Source organism: Carcharodon carcharias, chromosome 8 (genome assembly GCF_017639515.1).
Source record: "Carcharodon carcharias isolate sCarCar2 chromosome 8, sCarCar2.pri, whole genome shotgun sequence".
Lineage (NCBI taxonomy): Eukaryota > Metazoa > Chordata > Chondrichthyes > Lamniformes > Lamnidae > Carcharodon > Carcharodon carcharias.
In genome coordinates, this window is record NC_054474.1 from 13,971,739 (window position 1) to 13,993,043 (window position 21,305).

The following is a 21,305-nucleotide window of genomic DNA, read 5'->3' on the forward strand; positions in this document are numbered from 1 at the left end:
GTCTTTTCGGTGCACCCTGTTTAGCACTTGGAAATCAAATAGTTTCGGATTTGGGGCTGATTTGAGCCTCCCCGGAAATTGAAATAGCGCTGCACGGTAAGAAGCTAAAAACAAACGTTCCTGGAATCATTCTCGTGAACCTCCTCTGGACCCTCTCCAGGGCCAGCACATCCTTCCTGAGATACGGGGCCCAAAATTGCTCACAATATTCTAAATGTGGTCTGACCAGAGCCTTATAAAGCCCTCTTGGAACCAAAAGATCTTACAACCACTATTTTGAATAAGAGAAGTTGAGTTTTTTCCCCTGTCCATCAGTCTATTTATCCCTCAACCAGAACCTGGTCATTATCACATTGGTGTCTAGGATTTTACTGTATAAATTAAGCTGTAGCATTTCCTACATAAGACAGGAGCAGAAATTAGGCCATTCGGCCCATCGAGTACTATCTGCCATTCAATCATGGCTGATAAGTTTCTCAACCCCATTTTCCCGCCTTCTCCCCGTAACCTTTGATCCCCTTACCAATCAAGAACCTATCTATCTCGGTCTTAAATACACTCAATGACCTGGCCTTCACAGCCTTCTGTGGCAATGAATTCCATAGATTCATCACACTCTGGCTAAAGTTTCTCCTCATCTCTGTTCTAAAAGGTCTTCCCTTTATTCTGAGGCTGTGCCCTTGGGTCCTAGTCTCTCCTACTAATGGAAACATCTTCCCCACGTCCACTCTATCCAGGCCTTTCAGTATTCTGTAAGTTTCAATCAGATCCCCCCTCATCCTTCTAAACTCCATGGAGTAGAGACCCAGAGTCCTCAAACATTCCTTATATGTTAAGCCTTTCATTCCTTGGATCGTTCTCGTGAACCTCTCCTGGACCCTTTCCAGCGCCAGCACATCCTTCCTGAGATACAGGACCCAAAATTGCTGACAATACTCTAAATGTGGTCTGACCAGAGCCTTATAAAGCCTCAGCAGCGCATCCCTGCTTTTATATTCTAGTCCTCTCGAAATAAATGCCAACATTGCATTTGTCTTCTTAACTACCGACTCAACCTGCAAGTTAACCTTAAGAGAATCCTGGTTTAGGACACCCAAGTCCCTTTGCACTCCAGATTTCTGAATCCTCTCCCCATTTAGAAAATAGTCTATGCCTTTATTCTTCCTACCAAAGTGCCTGACCTCACACTTCCCCACGTTATATTCCATCTGCCACTTTGCCCATTCTGCTAACCTGTCCAAACCCTTCTGCAGCCTCCCCACCTCCTCAATACTACCTGTCCCTTCACCTATCTTTGTATCATCTGCAAACTTAGCCAGGATGCCCTCAGTTCCTTCATCTAGATCATTAATGCATAAAGTGAAAAGTTGTGGTCCCAACACTGACCCCTGTGGAACTCCACTAGTCACTGGCCGCCATCCTGAGAAGGACCCCCTTATCCCCACTCTCTGCCTCCTGCCAGACAGCCAATCTTCTATCCATGCTAGTACCTTGCCTCTAACACCATGGGCTCTTATCTTACTGAGCAGCCTCCTGTGTGGCACCTTGTCAAAGGCCTTCTGGAAGTCCATGTAGATAACATCCATTAGCTCAAAAAAATCAGTTCTGTTGAAGGGTCATGAGGACTCGAAACGTCAACTCTTTTCTTCTCCGCCGATGTTGCCAGACCTGCTGAGTTTTTCCAGGTAATTCTGTTTTTGTTTTTCATTAGCTCTCCTTTGTCTAACCTCGTTACCCCCTCAAAGAATTCTGACATGACAACAGGTGAAGTACTGTGGCGTCCTAAGGCTGTCAGAGGCGATATTTGTATGAGGATTTTTGCTGTATTATTCACCCACCCCCCAACAAAGTCCCAAATATATTTTTCAGCATCTACCTGATAATGTGGAAAATTGCTCAGAATTGTGCTGTCCACAAACGCAGGACAGATGCAGCCCAACTAATAACCACCCCATCGGCCTACTGATCATCAGCAAAGGGACAGAAGATGTTATGAACAGTGCTTTCAAGCAGCAATTGCAGCAGTAACCTGCTCACTGATACTCAATTTGGGTTCTGCCAGGGCCACTTGGCTCCTGACCTCATTACAACCTTGGTTCAAACCTGGATCGTCCCTCATCCACTATTGACTCGTTATTTTCCCCCACCCCAAGACTTTCAAGCTGTGCAACTCCTCCCTTTATGGCTAGAGTCATGATTTAATTCAGTGGTGTTGCATACTTGAAGGGCTGAATGACCTACACGTGTTTTATTTCTTGCATTCAAAATTATTGCAATAATGGTGATGGGGGAGCCAGGCATATATTTCAATCCGGGGTCTTGTGTGACTTCCAGTGGCTCAGGTAGATGTTAAAGATGCTGTTGCACCATCTGAAGTTCTCCCTCTTTTCTCAATCAATACTGTCAAACTCATCTGGTTGTTTTTCCCACTGATGTGGAACAGTGCAGGTGTGAAATAGCATACCTAACTTCATAGAGTTGTATTGCACAGGAGGCCATTCAACCCATCATGCTTGTGCTAGCTCTGAAAGAGCCAAACAATTAGTCATATTACCCGGCTGCTTCCTACTTTTTTTTAAAGCCATCTCCAAATTATATTAAACCTGTGTCCTCTGGTTGCTGGCCTCTCTGTCAATGGAATCCATTCCTTCATGCCTACTTATCAAAACTCATTTTCCTCCTGAGGTTCCCAGCATCACAGATTCCAGTCTGCCACCAATTTGATTTGCTCCACCTGATATTGCGAAACAGCTGAAGTCATTGGACACTGCAAAAATGGGCCCTGACAACATTCTGGCAAAAGTACTGAAGACTTGTGCCCCAGAACTAGCCACACCCCCAGCTAAGCTGTTCTAGTTCAGCTACAACACTGGCATCTATCAGATAATGTGGAAAATTGTGCTGTCCACAAAAGCAGGACAGATGCAGCCCAACCAATAACCACCCCATTAGCCTACTCCTGATCATCAGCAAAGTGACAGAAGATGTTATGAACAGTGCTTTCGAGTAGCACTTGCAGCAGTAACCTGCTCACTGGCGCTTAATTTGGGTTCTGCCAGGGCCACTTGGCTCCTGACCTCATTACAGCCTTGGATCAAACATGGACAAAAGACCTGAATTCAGGAGGTGAGGTGAAAGTCTCTGCCCTTGACATCAAGGCAGCATTCAACCAAGTGTGGCACCAAGGATCACTAGCAAAACTGGAGTTAATGGGAATTGTCGGGTGGGGGCAACTCCACTGGTTCAAGTCATACTTAGCACAAAAAAAAATTGTGGTTGTTGGAGGTCAATCATCTCAGTCCCAGGTCGTCATTGCGTGAGTTCTTCAGGGTAGTGTCCAACTAGGCCCAACCATCTTCAGCTGCTTTGTCAGTGGCCTTCCCTCCATCATACAGTCAGAAGTGGGGATATTCGCTGATGATTGCACAATGGTTAGCAACATCCACGACTCCTCAGATACTGAAGAAGTCCACATCCATAAGTGGCAAGATGTGGACAATATACAGGCTTGGGCTGTTAAGTGGCAAGTAACATTGGTGCCAACCAATGGCCTTCTCCAACCAGAGATAATTTACCATCTCCCCATGATATTCAATGGCATTACCATCCTAGAATTCCCCCTCTGATCAACATCCTGGGGATTACCTTTGACCAGAAAGTGAACTGGAACAGCCATATAAACACTGTGGCTACAGGAGTAGGTCAGAGGCTGGGAACTCTGTAGTAAGTAACGCGCCCCCTGACTCTCCAAAGCCTGTCCACCACCTGCAAGGTTCAAGTCAGGAGTTTGATGGAATAGTCTCCACTTGCCTGGATGGGTGCAGCTCCAACAACACTCAAGAAGCTTGACCCCATCCAGGACAAAGCACACTTGATTGGCACCACATCCACCACTGCCGCACAGTGGTAGCAGTGTGTACCATCTATAAGATGCATTGCAGCAGCTCACCAAGGCTCCTTCGACAATACCATCCAAATCTGTGACCCCTACCACCTCAAAGGACAAGGACAGCAGATGTATGGGAACACCACCATCTGCAAGTTCTCCAAGCCACTCGCCATCCTGACTTGGAAATATATCATCGTTCCTTCCCTGTCACTGGGTCAAAATCATGGAACTCCTTTCCTCACAGTACTATAGGTGTACTTGTATCACGTGGCCTGCAGCAGTTCACAAGGTGGTTGACTTTCTCCAGGGCAATTAAGGATGGGCAATAAATGCTGGATTTGACAGTGATGCCCACACCCTGTGAACGAATATAAAAAATATATATTTTGACCGCCTCTATTAAATCTACCTTTTAACATTCTCTACTTTAAGGAGAGCAAGCTCTGGTATCCTTACATCTGATGTTTCTCATTACTGGTACTGTTGTAGTAAATCTTCCCTTCACCCTCTCCAAGACCTTAACATTCTTCCAAAAGTGTAGTGCCCAGAATTAGACACACTGCTCCATTTGTGACCAAAAATAACAGTAGTTACTTTTCAAGAGGTGAGTGAAACATCTTTTGGAAAATTAAATCTGATGTGCTATATAAATCCAGGGCATCAACAACCAATAACTTGAAGTAAAATGTCTCACAATGCTTGGTAATAGTGTTATCAAAGAAAATTTGACAGCCATGTCAAGAGATAGACCAGCTGACCAAAGACTTACCGAGGTAGGTTTTGTGAAGTGACTTAAAGGTGGGCAGAGAAGTGAAAAGGTTTAGGAACGGAATTTCACTGTTTCAGATCTGGGAAGCTGAAGGCAAGTCTGCCAATGGTGGAGCAATTAAAATTGGGTATTTGCCAAGACACCGAAATTGGAAGCAGCAGGTATCTCGGAGTGTTGTAGCTCTGGAGTAGGTGATAGAGGTAGGGAGAGGTAAGGCCATGGAGGGACTTGAAAATGAGGGTGAGAATTTTAAAACTGAGGCATCGCTTAACCGGAAGCCGGTGAAAAAAGTTCTCATTGTCATTTCCCAATCCCTGCATGGCCTCGCCCCTTCCTATCTCTCTAATCTCCTCCAGACCTACAACACTCTTAAATATCTGTGTTCCTCTAATTCTGGATCCTTGAGCATTGCCAATTTTAATCAGTTGCTCAGGACCTGAGCTCTGGAATTGCTTCCCTATCCCTTCAGCTCTTTAACATTTTCCTTAAGACCTATTGCTCTGGCCACACTTTTGGTCCCATCATTTTTTTTTTGTGTGTCTCAGTGTCAAATTTCTGCCTGATAACATTCCTGTGAAGGAGCTTGGGACCTCTTGTTATATTAAAGGTGCCATATAAATGCTGATGTTATTAATGATGCCAAGAGAGCAGCATATAGATGAGAACTAGGAGGGGGCTAATGATAGATTATTGACAGACCCCAGAGACCATGGTGAAGGAAGAGGAAGGGAAGTACTGCAGATGGTTTCTGTTATGACTGGGTAGGTAGCATTGGAGCTATAGAAAGGCCATCTCACTGCTATACAACAGAGGAGAGACGTTGGAGAGTGTCACAACTCACTGGGGATAGTGCGCTGTAATTTCAAGTCCCGCTGTGCACCAAGCCACGATAAATGTGATAAGTTTGACCAAACCATCAGATTGCCCCAATTCTGCCTAATTGTTTAACATAGGTTAACAGAATACAAGCACCAGGTTTATAAACTTAATAAGTAAATAACCGTTTATTGAACAAATTGTCTTTAACTAGTGGCAAAAGAAATAAATACGAACTGCTAACTTCTAACTCTATAACTTAAACTCTGCCCCTTCTTAAACTCCGACACACATATACATAAGACACACAAAGCATGGATTTTAAGGATGAGATAAAACAGTTCAATAGCACCAATCCATAGTACAGGATTCGATGGGTTGATTTTGATTGATGTTTTCCAAATTCCTTGGAGTTTGTCTTTGATGACATGAGGTAGTCTCGCAGCATTTTCAGTTTGTGGTTCACTGGTTGAAAAATTTGTTTTTCAATGTCCCTACTGGTTATTTTTCCCCTTTTCCCCTTGACAGGGGTTTTCAGAGAAAGCAGGTTACAGAGATGTGAGGAATAGCTAGCCAGCTAGCTACTATGGCAGAATTACTGGAATCTTACAAACACAGGAGAGAGAGATTTTAAGTCTTCCCTCTTTGCAGGCTAGGAGCTGTAGTCCCTGCACTGTTACCACACAAAACCCTGGTCACCTGGTCCGGAGCCAATTAAAATGTTGTCGTCAGGCAGTTCCTCTTAGTCCAGGGCTCCTTTCCAGCACCATCCTGTTCTTTTTATGGCACACTCTGTTCCAGGATAGCAACATTGTAGATATTCCCCATCCTATTCCAATTTTAAAGCCCCAGTCCAAGAAAAATAAAAATAAGTTCTTTGCAGGAGCATGGTGTGGTCAACCATGTACAAAGCTCCTGACAGGTCGAAAAGGACAAGGAAGGATAGTTTACTTTGGTTATGGGGAGGATATCATTTGTTAATCTGCGATGGGGTGGGATACAAATATGAAGTTATGAGAAAGATGGGCATGAATTTGGGACACACCAACACTTTCAAGGATTTTGGAGAGGAAAGGGAGGTCGGACATGAGGTAGTTAGCAAGGGGGATGGAATCAAGGATTTTTTCTTAGGAGAGAGGCCAGCACCGGAGAGGGGACAGTTATCAATATCAGTTAACCTGGTGCCAGAAGGGGAAGTCATGTGCTCAGCAATTTGGTAGGAATTAGAAACAATTATTCAGGATAGAATTAATAGTCACATGGAAAAATGTAGATTGATTTGTAAGAGTCAGCATGAATTTGTTAAAGGAAAATCGTGTCCAACTAACTTGCTGGAGTTTTTTGATGAGGGCAAGGCTGTTGATGTGGTGTATATGCACTTCCAAAATGCGTTCAATACAGTGCCACAAAACAGACTTGTGAGGAAAGTTATAGGTCATGGTGTAAAAGGGACAGTAGTAATGTGGATACAAAATTGGCTGAGGGATAGGAAACAGAAAGTAATGGTTAATGAGTATTTTACAGACTGGAAGAAGGTTTGTAGTGGAGTTCCCAAGGGTATTGGGGCCCTTGCTTTTCCTGATATATATATAAATAATCTAGATCTTGCAGGGGACAATTTCAACAACACAAAACTTGTGAGAATTGTAAATGTGAGGAGGACAGTGTAGAATTTCAAAAGGACATTGACACATTGGTGGAGTGGGCAGATAGGTGGCAGATGAAGTTCAATGTGGAGAAGTGTGAGGTGATGCACTTTGGTACAAAGAACATGGAGAGACAGTATAATAAAGGATACTATTCTAAAGGGTGTGCAGGAGCAGAGACCGGGGTGTATATGTACATTAGTCATTAAAAATGGTAGGACAGATAGAACTGTTTCTAAAGCATACAGTATTCTCGCCTTCATTAATAGGGGCATAGAGTACAAGAGCAGGGAGTTTATGATGAACTTATATAAGACACTGGTTAGACCTCAGCTGGAGTATTGTGTACAGTTCTGGGTGCCACACTATACGAAGGATAAGAATGCATTGAAGAGAGTGCAGGTGAGGTTTACGAGAATGGTTCCAGGGATGAGACACTTCAGTTATGAGGAAAGATTGGAGAAGTTGGGACTGTTTCCTTGGAGAGGAGAAGGCTAAAAGGAAACTTGACAGAAGTTTTCAAAATCATGAGGGGTCTGGACAGGGCAGATAAGGAGAAACTGTTCCCACTTGTAAACGGATTGAGAACCAGAGGGCACAGTTTAAAGTGTTTTGCAAAAGAAGCAAATGTGAGGTGAGAAAAAACATTTTCACACAGCGAGTAGTTAGGGTCTGGAATGCACTGCCTGGAAGTGTGGTGGAGACAGGTTCAACTGAGGCATTCAAAAGGGCATTGGATGATTATTTAAATAGAAACAATGTGCAGGGTTACAGGGAAAAGGCAAGAGATTGGCACAAAGTTAAAATGCACAGACAGCCAGTGTAGACACGATGGGCTGAATGCAAAGAGGAGGAGGCGTTGCATTATTAGTTAAAGAGTCAGTTACTGCAGTATGGAGACATGATATCTTGGAGGGGGCATCGAATGAAGCTTTGTGGGTAGAGCTTTGGAATAAAAAAGGGGGAACCACATTATTAGGTGTTTATTATAGACCCCCAGATAGTCAGCAGGAAATTGAGGAGCAAATATGTGCACAATTTGTGGAAGTGTGTAAAAACAATAACAATAGGGTAATTATATCAGGTGATTTCAACTTTCCCAGCATTAGTTGGGATAGACATAGTGTTACGGGCTTGGATGGAGTGGATTTCTTGAAATGTGTACAGGAGAACTTTTTAGGTCAATATGTAGAGGGTCCATCAAGGGACGGTGCATTGCTGGATCTAATTCTGGGGAATGAAGCCGGACAGGTGGCTGAGGTGGTGGTGGGGGAGCATTTTAGTGATAGCGACCACAACATGGTTCAGTTTAAGTTTGTTATGGACAAAGAAATCAACAAGTTGCAAAAAAATGTTTTTGATTGGGGGAGAGTGGATTTTAGTAAAATAAGGCAGGATCTGGCCAAGGTAGACTGGAAACAGTTACCTGTGGGGAAATCTACAGAGGAACAGTGGGGGGTGTTCAAAAAGGAAATGGGGAGGGTACAGGCTCAACATGTTCCCTCTAGGGTGATAGGAAGGAGTAACAAGCCCAGTGAACCATGGATGACCAGAGGTATTCAAGTTAAGATGAGAAGGAAAAGAGAGGCTTTTAGCAAGTACAAGGGAAGCAAATCAGCAGAGGCATTATTGGAGTACAGACAGTGCAGGGTGGAGCTTAAGAAAGCAATTAGGAGAGCAAAGAGGGGATATGAGAAAGCTCTGGCTGGTAAAAGTAGGGAAAATCCCAAGATATTCTATAAGTATATCAATGAGAAGAGGATAACCAGGGAAAGAGTAGGGACCATGGGGGCAATCTATGGGTGGAACCAGAGGACATCGCTAGAGTGTTGAATGAATACTTCACGTCCGTCTTCACCCAAGAGAATGAGGATGAAGGTATGGAACTCGGGGAGAGAGACTGCGAGGTTCTTAAGCAAATTGATATAGGGAGTGACAAAGTATTGGAGGTGCTGGCAGGCTTAAAAGTGCACAAATCTCCAGGTCCGGATGATCTGTGTCCCAGAGGGAGGCAAGGGAGGAGATCGCAGGGGCTCTGACCCAAATTTTTAATTCCTCTCCGGCTACAGGGGAGGTGCCAGAAGACTGGAGAACAGCTAATGTGGTTCCGCTATTTAATAAGGGTTGTAGAGATAAGCCAGGGAACTACAGGCCAGTGAGTCTCACGTCAGTGGTTGGGAAACTATTGGAGAAATTTCTGAAGGAGAGAATCTATCTCCACTTGGAGAGGCAAGGTTTGATCAGGGATAGTCAGTATGGCTTTGTCAGAGGGAGGTCATGCCTAACAAATTTGATTGAATTTTTTGAGGAGGTGACCAGATGTGGGTAGTGCAGTTGATGTAGTTTATATGGATTTCAGCAAAGCCTTTGACAAGGTCCCACATGGGAGACTTATAAAGAAGGCAAATGCACACAGAATACAGGGTAATTTGATAAGGTGGATTCAAAATTGGCTTAGTTGTAGGAGGCAGAGGGTGATGACAGAAGGATGTTTTAGTGATTGGAAGCCAGTGTCCAGTGGCATACCACAGGGATCTGTGCTCGGTCCCCTATTATTTGTCATTTACCTAAATGACCTAGATGACTATGTGGGGGGGGGGGGGGTAGGATTAATAAGTTTGTGGATGACACAAAGATTGGCAGGGTGGTTAACAGTGAGGTTGAGTATCTTGGGAAGATACAGGAAGATATAGACAGGATGGTCAAATGGGCAGATAAGTGACAGATGGAATTTAACCCTGAAAAGTGTGAGGTGATACACTTTGGAAGGAGTAATTTGACAAGGAAGTATTCAATGAACATCATGGCACTAGGAAGTTCTGAGGAACAAAGGGACCTTGGCATGTGTATCCATAGTTCTCTGAAGGCAGAGGGGCATGTTAGTGGGGTGGTGAAAAAGGCATCAATCGAGGTATAGTTTACAAAAGTAGGGAGGTCATGATGGAGTTGTGTAGAACCTTGGAGAGGCCACAGCTGGAGTACTGTGTGCAGTTCTGGTCGCCACATTATAGGAAGGATGTGATTGCACTGGAGGGGGTGCAGAGGAGATTCACCAGGATGTTGCCTGGGATGAAACATTTAAGTTATGAAGAGAGGTTGGAAAGACTTGGGTTGTTTCGCTGGAGCAGAGAAGGCTGAGGGGCGACCTGATCGAGGTGTACAAGATTATGAGGGTCATGGACAGGGTGGAATAGGAGCAGCTGTTCCCCTTAGTTGAAGGGTCAGTCACAAGGGGACATAAGTTCAAGGTGAGGGGCAGGAGGTTTAGTGGGGATGTGAGGAAAAACTTTTTTACCCAGAGGGTGGTGATGGTCTGGAATGCACTGCCTGGGAAGGTGGTGGAGGAGGGTTGCCTCACATCCTTTAAAAAGTACCTGGATGAGCACTTGGCACGTCATAACATTCAAGGCTCTGGGCCAAGTGCTGGTAAATGGGATTAGGTAGGTAGGTCAGGTATTTCTCATGTGTTGTTGCAGACTCGATGGGCCGAAGGGCCTCTTCTGCACTCTGTGATTCTGTGAATGGCCTCCTCCTTCAGTGTAACAATTCTGTGAATAGGATTGAGGGAGAAGGAGGTGGGTTTCGTGAATAAGATGAGCTCAGGGAGGGTGAGAAACTGGAGAAAGATGCAAATTTGGGGCCAGGACAGGGTTGAGGGGAGGAGGCTTAGAGGAAGTTTAAGTCAGCGGGGAAGGGAAGGAAGTGCTGGGGTAGCTGGCCAGATAGTCTCAAACTGAGTGACAAATTCATGAGCTCCTCACATTTGGTGTAGGGGCTGGAGAAAGCGGTGGTGGGGGAGGGGTTGGAGGTTTAGATGTGGGAAAAAAAGGATACCTTTGCATTCCAGGATGATTCTGGAATAGCGAACAGTTTTAGCGGATGAGAGCAGGTCCTGATGGTGCTTTATGTGGTCTAGTGTCCAGCCAGATCCGGTGGTGAATGGCTAAACCAATTGTCCACCGTATCCATTCAAGCCTGTGTCCCTTGGACTTAAGAGAGCGGGGATGAGGCACAGAGCAGGTGAATGTTCAGGGGGAAGAGAGAGTAACGGTTTTAATGAGGTAAGGATGTGATTGTACAGGTGTAGAAATATTCGGGTGAGGGGTTGGGGGTGTGACTAACAACAGCTGGACAGCTGGGAATTTGGAGATGCTGTTGTAGGTGAGTTGGGAGGGCTCTTTCTAGGGATGGACACAGAATGACGAAGGGTTCACGGGGGAAGGAGGGTGTGAGTGGCGAGCGATACAAAGTGCTCAGATGTGGTCATAGCTGTGGATTACGCAATGGGACTAGAGAGGCCACTTGAAATGGCAAGTTGAAGGGGGTGCCTGGGAATATGGATTGAAGAGTTTAAGTGGAGAGGGGATAGGAGAACAGTGAACTCAGAGGAGAGGGGACATGATGCATTGAGATCGAAGTTGAAATCACCGAGGATGAGAAGTTGCCCGGTGCAGAGGATGAAGGAAGAAGACAGTGAAGACATCTTGGTAAGGGCCTTGGCATGGTATTTGGGCGGGTGGTAGAGACAGGTTTTTAAATGAGAGGTGTGAGGGATGGAACTAGGTGAGATACTCAAAGGAGGAGAAAGTGCCAGGGGAGTAAGGAGGGAGTCCAAGGTGTGGTGTGGTAATAAGATCCTCACTGCCAGTACAACTGTCCGGCCGGGACAAGTGATGGAAGCTATGGCCTTGGGGGAGGCTTAATTTAGAAGGAAGGTGTCATCACTCCTCAGCCAGGTTTCCATGACAACCATGCTGTCGGTGTAATCATCCGCAACAAGTTTGTGGATGGCAAAGGCCATGTTCACGAGTGAGCAGAACATTCTGGGTGGAGGTGGGTGGTCGGGAGGGGTGAGAGGAAGTGGTGGTGGGTGAGAACTGATCCTCTGGCAGAGTCCACCATTCAGCACCTGCAGGAATGAACGGCACAGGGAAGGAGTTTGAAACGCTTCTACCCACCGAGTACGGTGGGCAGGAAAGGTGATAAGGGACTAGGTCAGTTGGATTTGTCGTTCATAGTGAGCCAGTGGCCAGTGCCTTGAGGAGCCCTTCGGAAGGGGCCAAGAGAGCTACGGGGGAAGCTGTAGGCTTATTTAAGAGGAAGACAAGCCTGGGACATCGGCAGGAGAGTAGGAAGATCGAAGACTATTGTAGAATTGGGGTAGGAATTTGGGAGTACAGATGACTCAACGGGAGTAATGAAAGGGGACACAGCGACAGGAGAGAGGAGTCTAGGAGAGATGAAGAGAAAAGAAGAGCTGGGCTCAGATCCAGAACAGAGGCGAAAACTCACATGGTAATTTAAATGACATGGGCCTGGTTGCATAGCAAGATTAGGGTAATATATCTCCTAATAAGGGGAGAACTCCCAGGAGACAGTAATAAGGAATCCAGAGTTAAGGTCATTAGTCCAGAAGTGGGATAAGGTTGACGTAGAGTCAACTTGGAGCATCGTCAAACTGGTGTCCAGATGTAGGACCAGTGCGTCCAGAAGATATTTGAAAGGTACATTTTGAAGTATTTACTAATTTGGCCTGTTCCAATTTTATTCTCCACTGATTTTTAAAAATTCTTTCATGGGATGTGGACATCACTGGCAAGGCCAACATTTGTTGCCCATCCCTAATTGCCCTTGAACTGAGTGACTTGCTTGGCCATTTCAGAGGGCAGTTAAGAGTCAACCACATTGCTGTGGGTCTGGAGTCACATGTAGGCCCAGACCAGGTAAGAATGACAGATTTCCTTCCCTAAAGGACATTAGTGAAGCAGATGGTTGTTTACAACAATTGATAGTTTCATGGTGACTATAACTAGCTTTATATTCCTGATTTTTTTTATTAATTAAATTCAAATTCCACCAACTGCTGTGGTGGGGTTTGAACTAATGTCCCCCAGAGGATTAGCCTGGGGCCTCTGGGTTACTAGTCCAGTGACATTACCACTACACCACCATCTCCCCCAATTAACATAACCACGATGAGCCTAAAGGTTATCTTCTGACTCATCATCCTATAGCTCCCCCCCCTCCCTGAACTCTGCTGCCCCCCAACTCTGGCCTGTTGTGCATCCCCATTGTACCTAATGTCAGCCATGGCTCAAGGGCTAGTGCTATCAACTCTGAGACAACAACCTTACAGATTCAAGTCTCACTCCAGAGACTAGAGCCCGTAGTCTACGCTGAAACTTCTAGTGCCATTACTGAGGGAGTGCTGCATTGTTGGGCATACTGCTGTTTATGCGAGATGTTAAACTGAGGCTGTGTTTGCCACCTCAGGAGGAAGTAAAAGATCCCATGGTACTATTTTGCAGGGGAGTCTCGCCAGCGTCCTGGCCAATATTTGTGCCTCAGTCAAGATCACAAAAAAAGCCCAGATTACCTGGCCGTTATCACACCGCTGCTTGCAGGGTCTTGCTGTGTGCGAATTGGCTGCTGCGTTTAGCCTCCTGTGCTGTGTAATTCTATGATTAGAGATTAGCCCTTTAACACTGGCGCAGTGCTGCAGCACACGCTGTACGAGTTCTTGGAATCCCACAGAGCCTCTCTGAGAATGAGTGGCTGGCTTATATAGGGAAGTGCAAGCCATAATCTGGGTTTTACGGTAATCGTTTCTGCTCTGCAGTTGGTGATAATGAGCAGCACCAGCAGAGGACGCTGAGGCACATAGAACTGGAAGACAGACAAGGCAAATAAACAGGGCAGGAAATACAATTCAGGTTGATGGGAGAATTGCCCTGTTTTTAAAGATTTACAGATGCCACAGATTTAGGAAACATTTGTCCCACGAGAGAGGGTGCGAAAGGTGTCTGTGTGCTGTCAGCACATCATCACCCAATCCACAAAACACACACTAGATCTCTGATTGGCTGTCGTGTGACTCGCCAGTTGCCAGGGAGAGGTCTCTGCTTGAGACTGCATTTTCCAGAGTCTGGTGGCAGAAGGTAAATAAAATTCCTGCTGCCCTTTCAAACCACAATCCGGAAATCTGAGCATAAAGTCTGGGCTGACACTCCCAGTGCAGTGTGGGAGGAGTGCTGCAGTGCCGGGGCTGCTGGCTCTCGGTTGAGATGTTAAACCAGGACAGAATTACCTGAAAAACTCAGCAGGTCTGGCAGCATCGGCGGAGAAGAAAAGAGTTGACGTTTCGAGTCCTCATGACCCTTCGACAGAACTTGAGTTCGAGTCCAAGAAAGAGTTGAAATATAAGCTGGTTTAAGGTGTGTGTGGGGATGGGGGGTCTCCGCCCCCCACACACACACCTTAAACCAGCTTATATTTCAACTCTTTCTTGGACTCGAACTCAAGTTCTGTCGAAGGGTCATGAGGACTCGAAACGTCAACTCTTTTCTTCTCCGCCGATGCTGCCAGACCTGCTGAGTTTTTCCAGGTAATTCTGTGTTTGTTTTTGTTTTGGATTTCCAGCATCCGCAGTTTTTTTGTTTTTATCTCTATGTTAAACCAGGGCCTGCCTGTCCTCCCAGGTGAATCTGAAAGATCCCGTGCACCATTTCAAAGACCGGGGGAGTTCTCCCTGTTGTCCTGTGATCACTACCATCTAGAAGGACAAGGGCAGCAGATAGATGGGAACACCACCGCCTGCAAGTTCCCCTCCAAGCCACTCACCATTCCTGACTTGGAAATACAACGCCGTTCCTTCACTGTCGCTGGGTCAAAATCCTGGAACTCCCTCACTGACAGCACTGTGTGGGTGTACCTACACCGCATGGACTGCAGCGGTTCAAGAAGGCAGCTCACCACCACCTTCTGGAGGGCAATTAGGGACGAGCAACAAATTCTGGGCTAGCCAGCGAAGCTCACACCCCATGAAATAATAAAAAAATCCTTCAACCACCAACACTAAAATCAGCTTATCTGGTCGTTATCACTTTGCTGTTTATGGGTGCTTGCTGTGTGCAAATTGGCTGCTGCATTTCCTATATTACAACAGTGACTACACTTCAAAGGGCAATTCACCATCAAGTGAGTTGGGACACCATTAGGTGGTGAAAGGCACTATATAAATGCAAGTTCTTTATTTCATATACCATCACTGAAGAATGATTGAAATGTGAAATGCTCTGAAATATTTTGACACATTCAGACGACATATAAATAGAGGCATTGTGAGTTCACCACAGTCGGGGATTGGATCATTCGATGGTATTAAAAGTCTTGTTTTAAACACGTTTTCTCCCTGTACAATGCTCTCCTGGTGGGCTTCCCATCAACCGCCACCTGTGGTCTTGAGATCAGTCAAAACTCTGCTGCCTGTATCCTAACTCAAACCAAACTGTGATCACCCCACCCCCTCCCTATCTCTGCAACCTCCTCCAACCCTATATCCCCCTGAGACATCAATGCCTCTCCCATTCCGGCTTCTCATCCATCCCTGATTTTAATTACTTCACCACAACATTGCCTTTATTTTCCCAAAAAATATACTTTATTGATAAGTTCATAGAAGTACATTCAATGACAGTTCAAAGTTGACATTACATAAGGTGCAAACCAAATCAGTTTTTTCCAATACTGTATGTTACTCAAAACATTTAAAATTACAGTTAATTTTTACCCTACTCATTCCTTGTCGAACATTCAGCCCGAGGGGTTTTTCACAGTTTCCACCCACTGGGTGCACCACATCTGAAGGGCCTTTCCCCGACGTGTTTCCACAGCAGCTGCCCCAAGCTTGAGCGGGTTTCTCATTTACCCCACCACACAATAGTCAACCACGTCTTCAGCTGCCTGGGCCAGAAGGTCTGGAACTCCCTCCCTAACTTTCTCCGTCTCACCCTCTCTTCCTTTAAGATGCTCCTTAAAACCTATCTCTTCAACTGAGCTCTTGGTCACCTGCCCTAATATCTCTTTATCGCTATCGTATTTTGCCTTATCATGTACTTGTGAAGCAGATTGGGATGTGGCATTGTGTTAAAGATAATATAGGAATACAAGTTGTCTTTTGGTTATGGCTGCAGTACCTCCAGCTACAGACAGATGGCACCAACATCAAACCCTGGAATCTCAAACCCCCAGTGGTCAACACTGATTGGCTATTGTGTCAGTTGCCAGTTGCCGGGTAGAAGTCTCTGCTTGAGGTTGTGCTTTATAGAATCAGGCGACAGAAACTAAGCCAACATAGAATCATAGAATGGTTACAGCACAGAAGGAGGCCATTCAGCCTATTGTGTCCGTGTCAGTTCCCTATAAGAGCTACTCACTCACACAACCCCTTCCTCAACTTTTCCCTCCGACCCTGCAATTTTGTTTTGACTGCAGATAATTAGTGCAAAATATCTCCTTCGTTTGCCAACCCCACAACAATCACTGCCCTTCAAAGCAATTAATTCTAAGTGCTGCAATTTGGATTGTATAAAATATAAGCCTCTCTCTCATTGCACTTTGAAGATATCAATGGAAAGTATTTTCCGAAGTTATCCAATTATCCATTTCTATCATGTTGGTTCTAACAGATGGAGAAGCTAATACCCAGCTAGCTCCCAATACTCAACGAAATAATTGAAGGCAACTTCTTTTGCAGTAATGAAGCATAAAGCTGACCTTGTCACAGCAACTGTGTGGGTGATTAGTATAACTCCTGTCTGCTTGAACAAATTGAAAGTGTCACGCAACATTATCGAAAACAAGCAAACGGAAGGAGCCACACAAACAGACAAAGGAGCGCTGCCTGTTGCATTTCCAATCAGAAAGATTTCAAATATTGTTTCATATCATTTCATCGTTCTTCTACGTTATTGCTGATAACGTATTCTGTGCATTTCGATTTTCAGGCCAGTGTTTCAAGGATTGTTTGTACATGTACCATGCGGGTGTACAGCAAGCGTGATTCTTTTTCTGAAAGACGTACACTTGCAGATTCACAGTATAGATGGTTTTATGTTTGACAGAATGCCTGTGGTGTGTTGGAAATAGAAATCTCTGTACTTTTCTGCCCGGGCTTGGATTGGTTCTGGATCGGTTCTGAGTTATTAGTGAAGTGAAAGGAAAAGAATGTCTGGATGCCCAGCTCTTTGTCAGCACTCTCCACCCCTCCAAGGGCTTTTGATTTGTCACATTGCTTATCCAACACCCAGTACCGGATGAGCAGAAATTTCCTCCAATTAAATATTGGGAAGACCGAAGCCACTATTTGCAGCCCCCACTCCAAACTCTGTTCCCTAGCTACAGGCATCAACTCCATATTCTCCCTGGTAACCGACTGATGGTGAACCTGACAGTTTGCAACCTTGATGCCATATCTGACACTGAGATGAGTTTCTAACTCATAGTTGCACCATGACCAAAGCCGCCCCTTTTCGCCTCTGTAACATTGCCTGACTCTGCCTCTGCTTCAGCTCTTCTGCTACTGAAACCCCCACTCACACCTTCAGGTTTAACTATTCCAAAGCATTCCTGGCCAGCCTCCCAGGTCCTCCGCAAGTTTGAGTTCACTCGAACCTCTTCTGACTGTCTCCCTAACTCGCAGCAAGTCCTGTTCACCCATCATCCCCCTCTGCTCACTGTCTCTGGGTCCAGCAATGCCTCAATTTTAAATGAGTTTAAATCCCTCCATGGCCTCTCTGTAATCTCCTCCAGCCCCACCACCATCTGAGATACCTGGCTTCTTGACCATCCCCGATTTTAATCGCTCCACCATTGACAGCCATGCCTTCGGCTGCCTAGACTCGAAACTCTGAAATTGCTAAAACTCTCCAACCCTCTATTTCCCTCTCCTCCTTTAGGGCACTCCTTAAATCCTCTTTGAGCATCTTTTGGCCAACTCTATCGGTGTCATGTTTTGTTTGACCACGTTCTTGTGAAGCAGATTGGGATGTGTTACTGTGTGAAAGATGGTACATAAATGCAAATTGTTGTGTGGCTGCAGTGCCTCCAGCTACAGACAGATGGCACCAACACCAAATCCTAAAAACACAAACCCCAAATGGTCAACATTGATTGGCTATTGTGTGACTCACTAGTTGCCGGGTAGAGGTCCCTACTTGAGGTTGTGTTTTATAGAAATCAAGTGACAGAAACCAAACCAACAATTCCACACGAAAGCTGAAGACGCCCACTTTCTTCTCAGCACCCTTGACCCCTCCAAAGCTTTTGATTTGTCACCTTGCTTACCCGACCTCCAGTACCGGATGAGCAGAAATTTCCTCCGATTAAGTATTGGGAAGACCAAAGCCGTGGTTTCCCATCTCTGCTCGGGAGCTACTGACTCCATTTTGCTCGCTGACAACTCTGTAAAACTCCTCCAAACTGTTCGCAACCTTGGTGTCATAATTGACCCCAAGATGAGGCCCTGACCAAATATCCACACCATCTCTTAAGACAGCCGACCCCCACCTCTATAGTAACGCCCAACCTTACCCCCACCTCATCTTATTTGCTGGGAACCCTCGTCCATGGCTTTGTTCCTCTAGAGCTGGTTATTCCAATGCATTCCAACACCTCCTACCCCTGAGAGCATCCAAATCTCTGCTGCCCTTGTCCTAACTCGCACCGAGTCCTGTTCACCCGTCACCCCTGTGCTCGCTGACTTGCATTGGTTCCCAGTCAAGCCAGGCCTTGGTTTGAAAATTCTCATCCTTGTTTCCAAATCCCTCCGTGGCCTCGTCCCTCACTATCTCTATAATCTCCTCCAGCCCTCCAACCCTCTGAGATATCTGCACTCCTCTAACTCTGCCCTCTTGTGCGTAATCATCGATTTGAACCGCTCCACCATTGGCGTCTGTGTCTGCTGTTGTCTCTCTCGCTTACCTTCCCCCTTATAACCTACCTCTTTGACCAAGCTTTTGTCATCTCCTTGTGTGGTCATCGCTTGTTTGATGAGACTCCTGTGAAGTGCCTCGGGGGGGTGGGGATTTACCACATTGAAGGTGCCACGCAAATGCAAGTTGTTGTTGAACAGTGGCCACCTTTTTTTTCACAAAACAGCGTTTTTTTAAAAAAAATTAAACCATTCATAGCAAACCACTGCGGGACACCGTGTGGATCTGAAACTTGGGAAGGACGTAAGTTCCTCTTTCGGTGCTGGAAGGCGCTGACTCCATGTTGGGGGGTGTGATCCCAAGAATGTTGAACCCCTGCTTCTACCTCGAGTCATATGTTCATGTTTCAGGCGTGTGGCTGGGGGGGGTGGGGGGGGTGGTGGCAGGTGAGTTTTCACCAACTCTTTCCACTTGAGGCCAATTGCCCCCTCTTTGGTGACACTCACTAGCGATGGAGAACATGCCAGACCCAGAGCAATGCCCTCTGTGCCACACTGCCCAGCTGGACCTTAGCCGCTCGAGAAGCTGGCTCAACTTCTCAAGGGCAATTCGGAGTGGGCCACAAATGCTGCTCTCGCCAGCGTCGTCCACACCCCATGAAAGAAGAAGATAAAAAGGAGCATGGCTGATTTTCGTAAATCTCCTGCTTCCCCCCTCCCCCTACACTCCCACCGTGACAGCTCACTGAACGGCAATAGCAAGCTGTTCGACTGTGGTGTTTGGTGACTGGTGCTTCCCCCAAACTGGCGCTCAAAAGTAGGACCTTTGGCTGTGCCGCGTTCCAACGCTTTCCTGGTTGAGCTCAGCTAACTCAGCACAGACCGGGGGCCAAACAGAATGAACCCGTAACCCCACAGTGACCTTCACAACCTCAGGATGCCCCAGCGACTGATACAGCTGGTGAAGCACCTTTTAAAAGGGTGACCCCTGTTGTTAGGTAGGAAACACAACCAATTTGCGCGCAGCAAGACCCCACAAGCTGCTGAATGACCAGATATCTGTTTCAGTGATTTCAGGTTGAGGGATAGATTTTGGCCAGGGTGCCAGACAAAACCACCCCCTAACGCCCCCCCCACCGCCCTTCCTTGTAATCACGCCGTGGGATCTTTTACATGCACTTGAGAGGGCCAACAGGGCCGCAGCTTATCATCTCACTTGGAAGACGGCACCTCTGACAGTGCGGCACTCCCTCGCTACCACGCTGGGAGGGTCATGCTTGAATGTGTGCTCAAGTTCCTGGAGTGGGAGCTGAAACTACGACCATCTAACACAGAGACGAAAGAGAGGGTCACCCACTGAGTCACAACCAACAACAAAGATATGGAAACCCCTGAACAGTTCACTGCCACACTAGAGACTGCGTTGCTGTTCACTAAGGCTTGAGTATCCGAGATTAAGGTGTGTTTTTTTTTTAAATTCCTTCATGGGGTGCAGGTGTCACTGGCAAGGCCCCTGCATTTGTTGCCCATCCCTAAATGCCCTTGAACCAAGTGGATGACTAGGCCATAGAGTCAACCACGTTGCTATGGGTCTGGAGTCACACATAGGCCAGACTGGATAAGGATGGCAGATTTCCTTAGCACATCCTGAGATTCCTTGGCCAGCACAGACACAATGGGCCAAAGGGCCTGGTTCTGTGCTGTATAACACATTGTGAACCAGTTGGGTTTTTAGGACAATCGATAATAGTTTCATGGTCACCATAACTGAGACTGGATTTATATTCCCGATTTAATTAATTGAATTTAGATTCCACCAACTGCTGTGGTGGGATTTGAACCCATGGCTTCAGCGTTACTAGTCCTGTTGACATTACCACGACCCCCCACCCTCTGTAATGGAGGCATTTAGGATGATTAAAGGATTTGTGAAGGTAGATAAAGAGAAACTATTTTCTCTGTGTTGGGGGAAGTACAGACCAAGGGAGCAAAGCCTCAAAATCAGAGACTGTTCAGGGGTGATATCAAGAAGCACTCCCTCACACAACGGGCTGTTGAGGTTGGTTGTCACATGAAAATTTCAAAACTGACTTTGCGAGAGTTTTGTGGGTAAGGGTATTAAGGGTGACAGGTGTGTAAATGGAATTAAGACTCAGATAAGCCTCGATCCAATTGAATGGTGCGATAGGCTGAAAGGGGCTGAATAGCCTCCTGTTCCTATAAGCGACAGATTCCAGGCTGTTTTACTAAACAACAGGCAATGGATAAGAGATAAACTCAGAGCCAAGTTAGCAGTACACATCCAGACCATGGAGGTTAACTTGGTTCCCGTGCAATGTTGCAGTTTCATTTCTATGCTGTCAGAAACCAATATTGAGGACAGGTATCCCAACAGGAGAATATCTATTGGCTGCTCAGTGACTCACTAGTTGTCAGGGAAAGGTTTCCAGCTGAGACTGTGTTTTATAGAGTCAC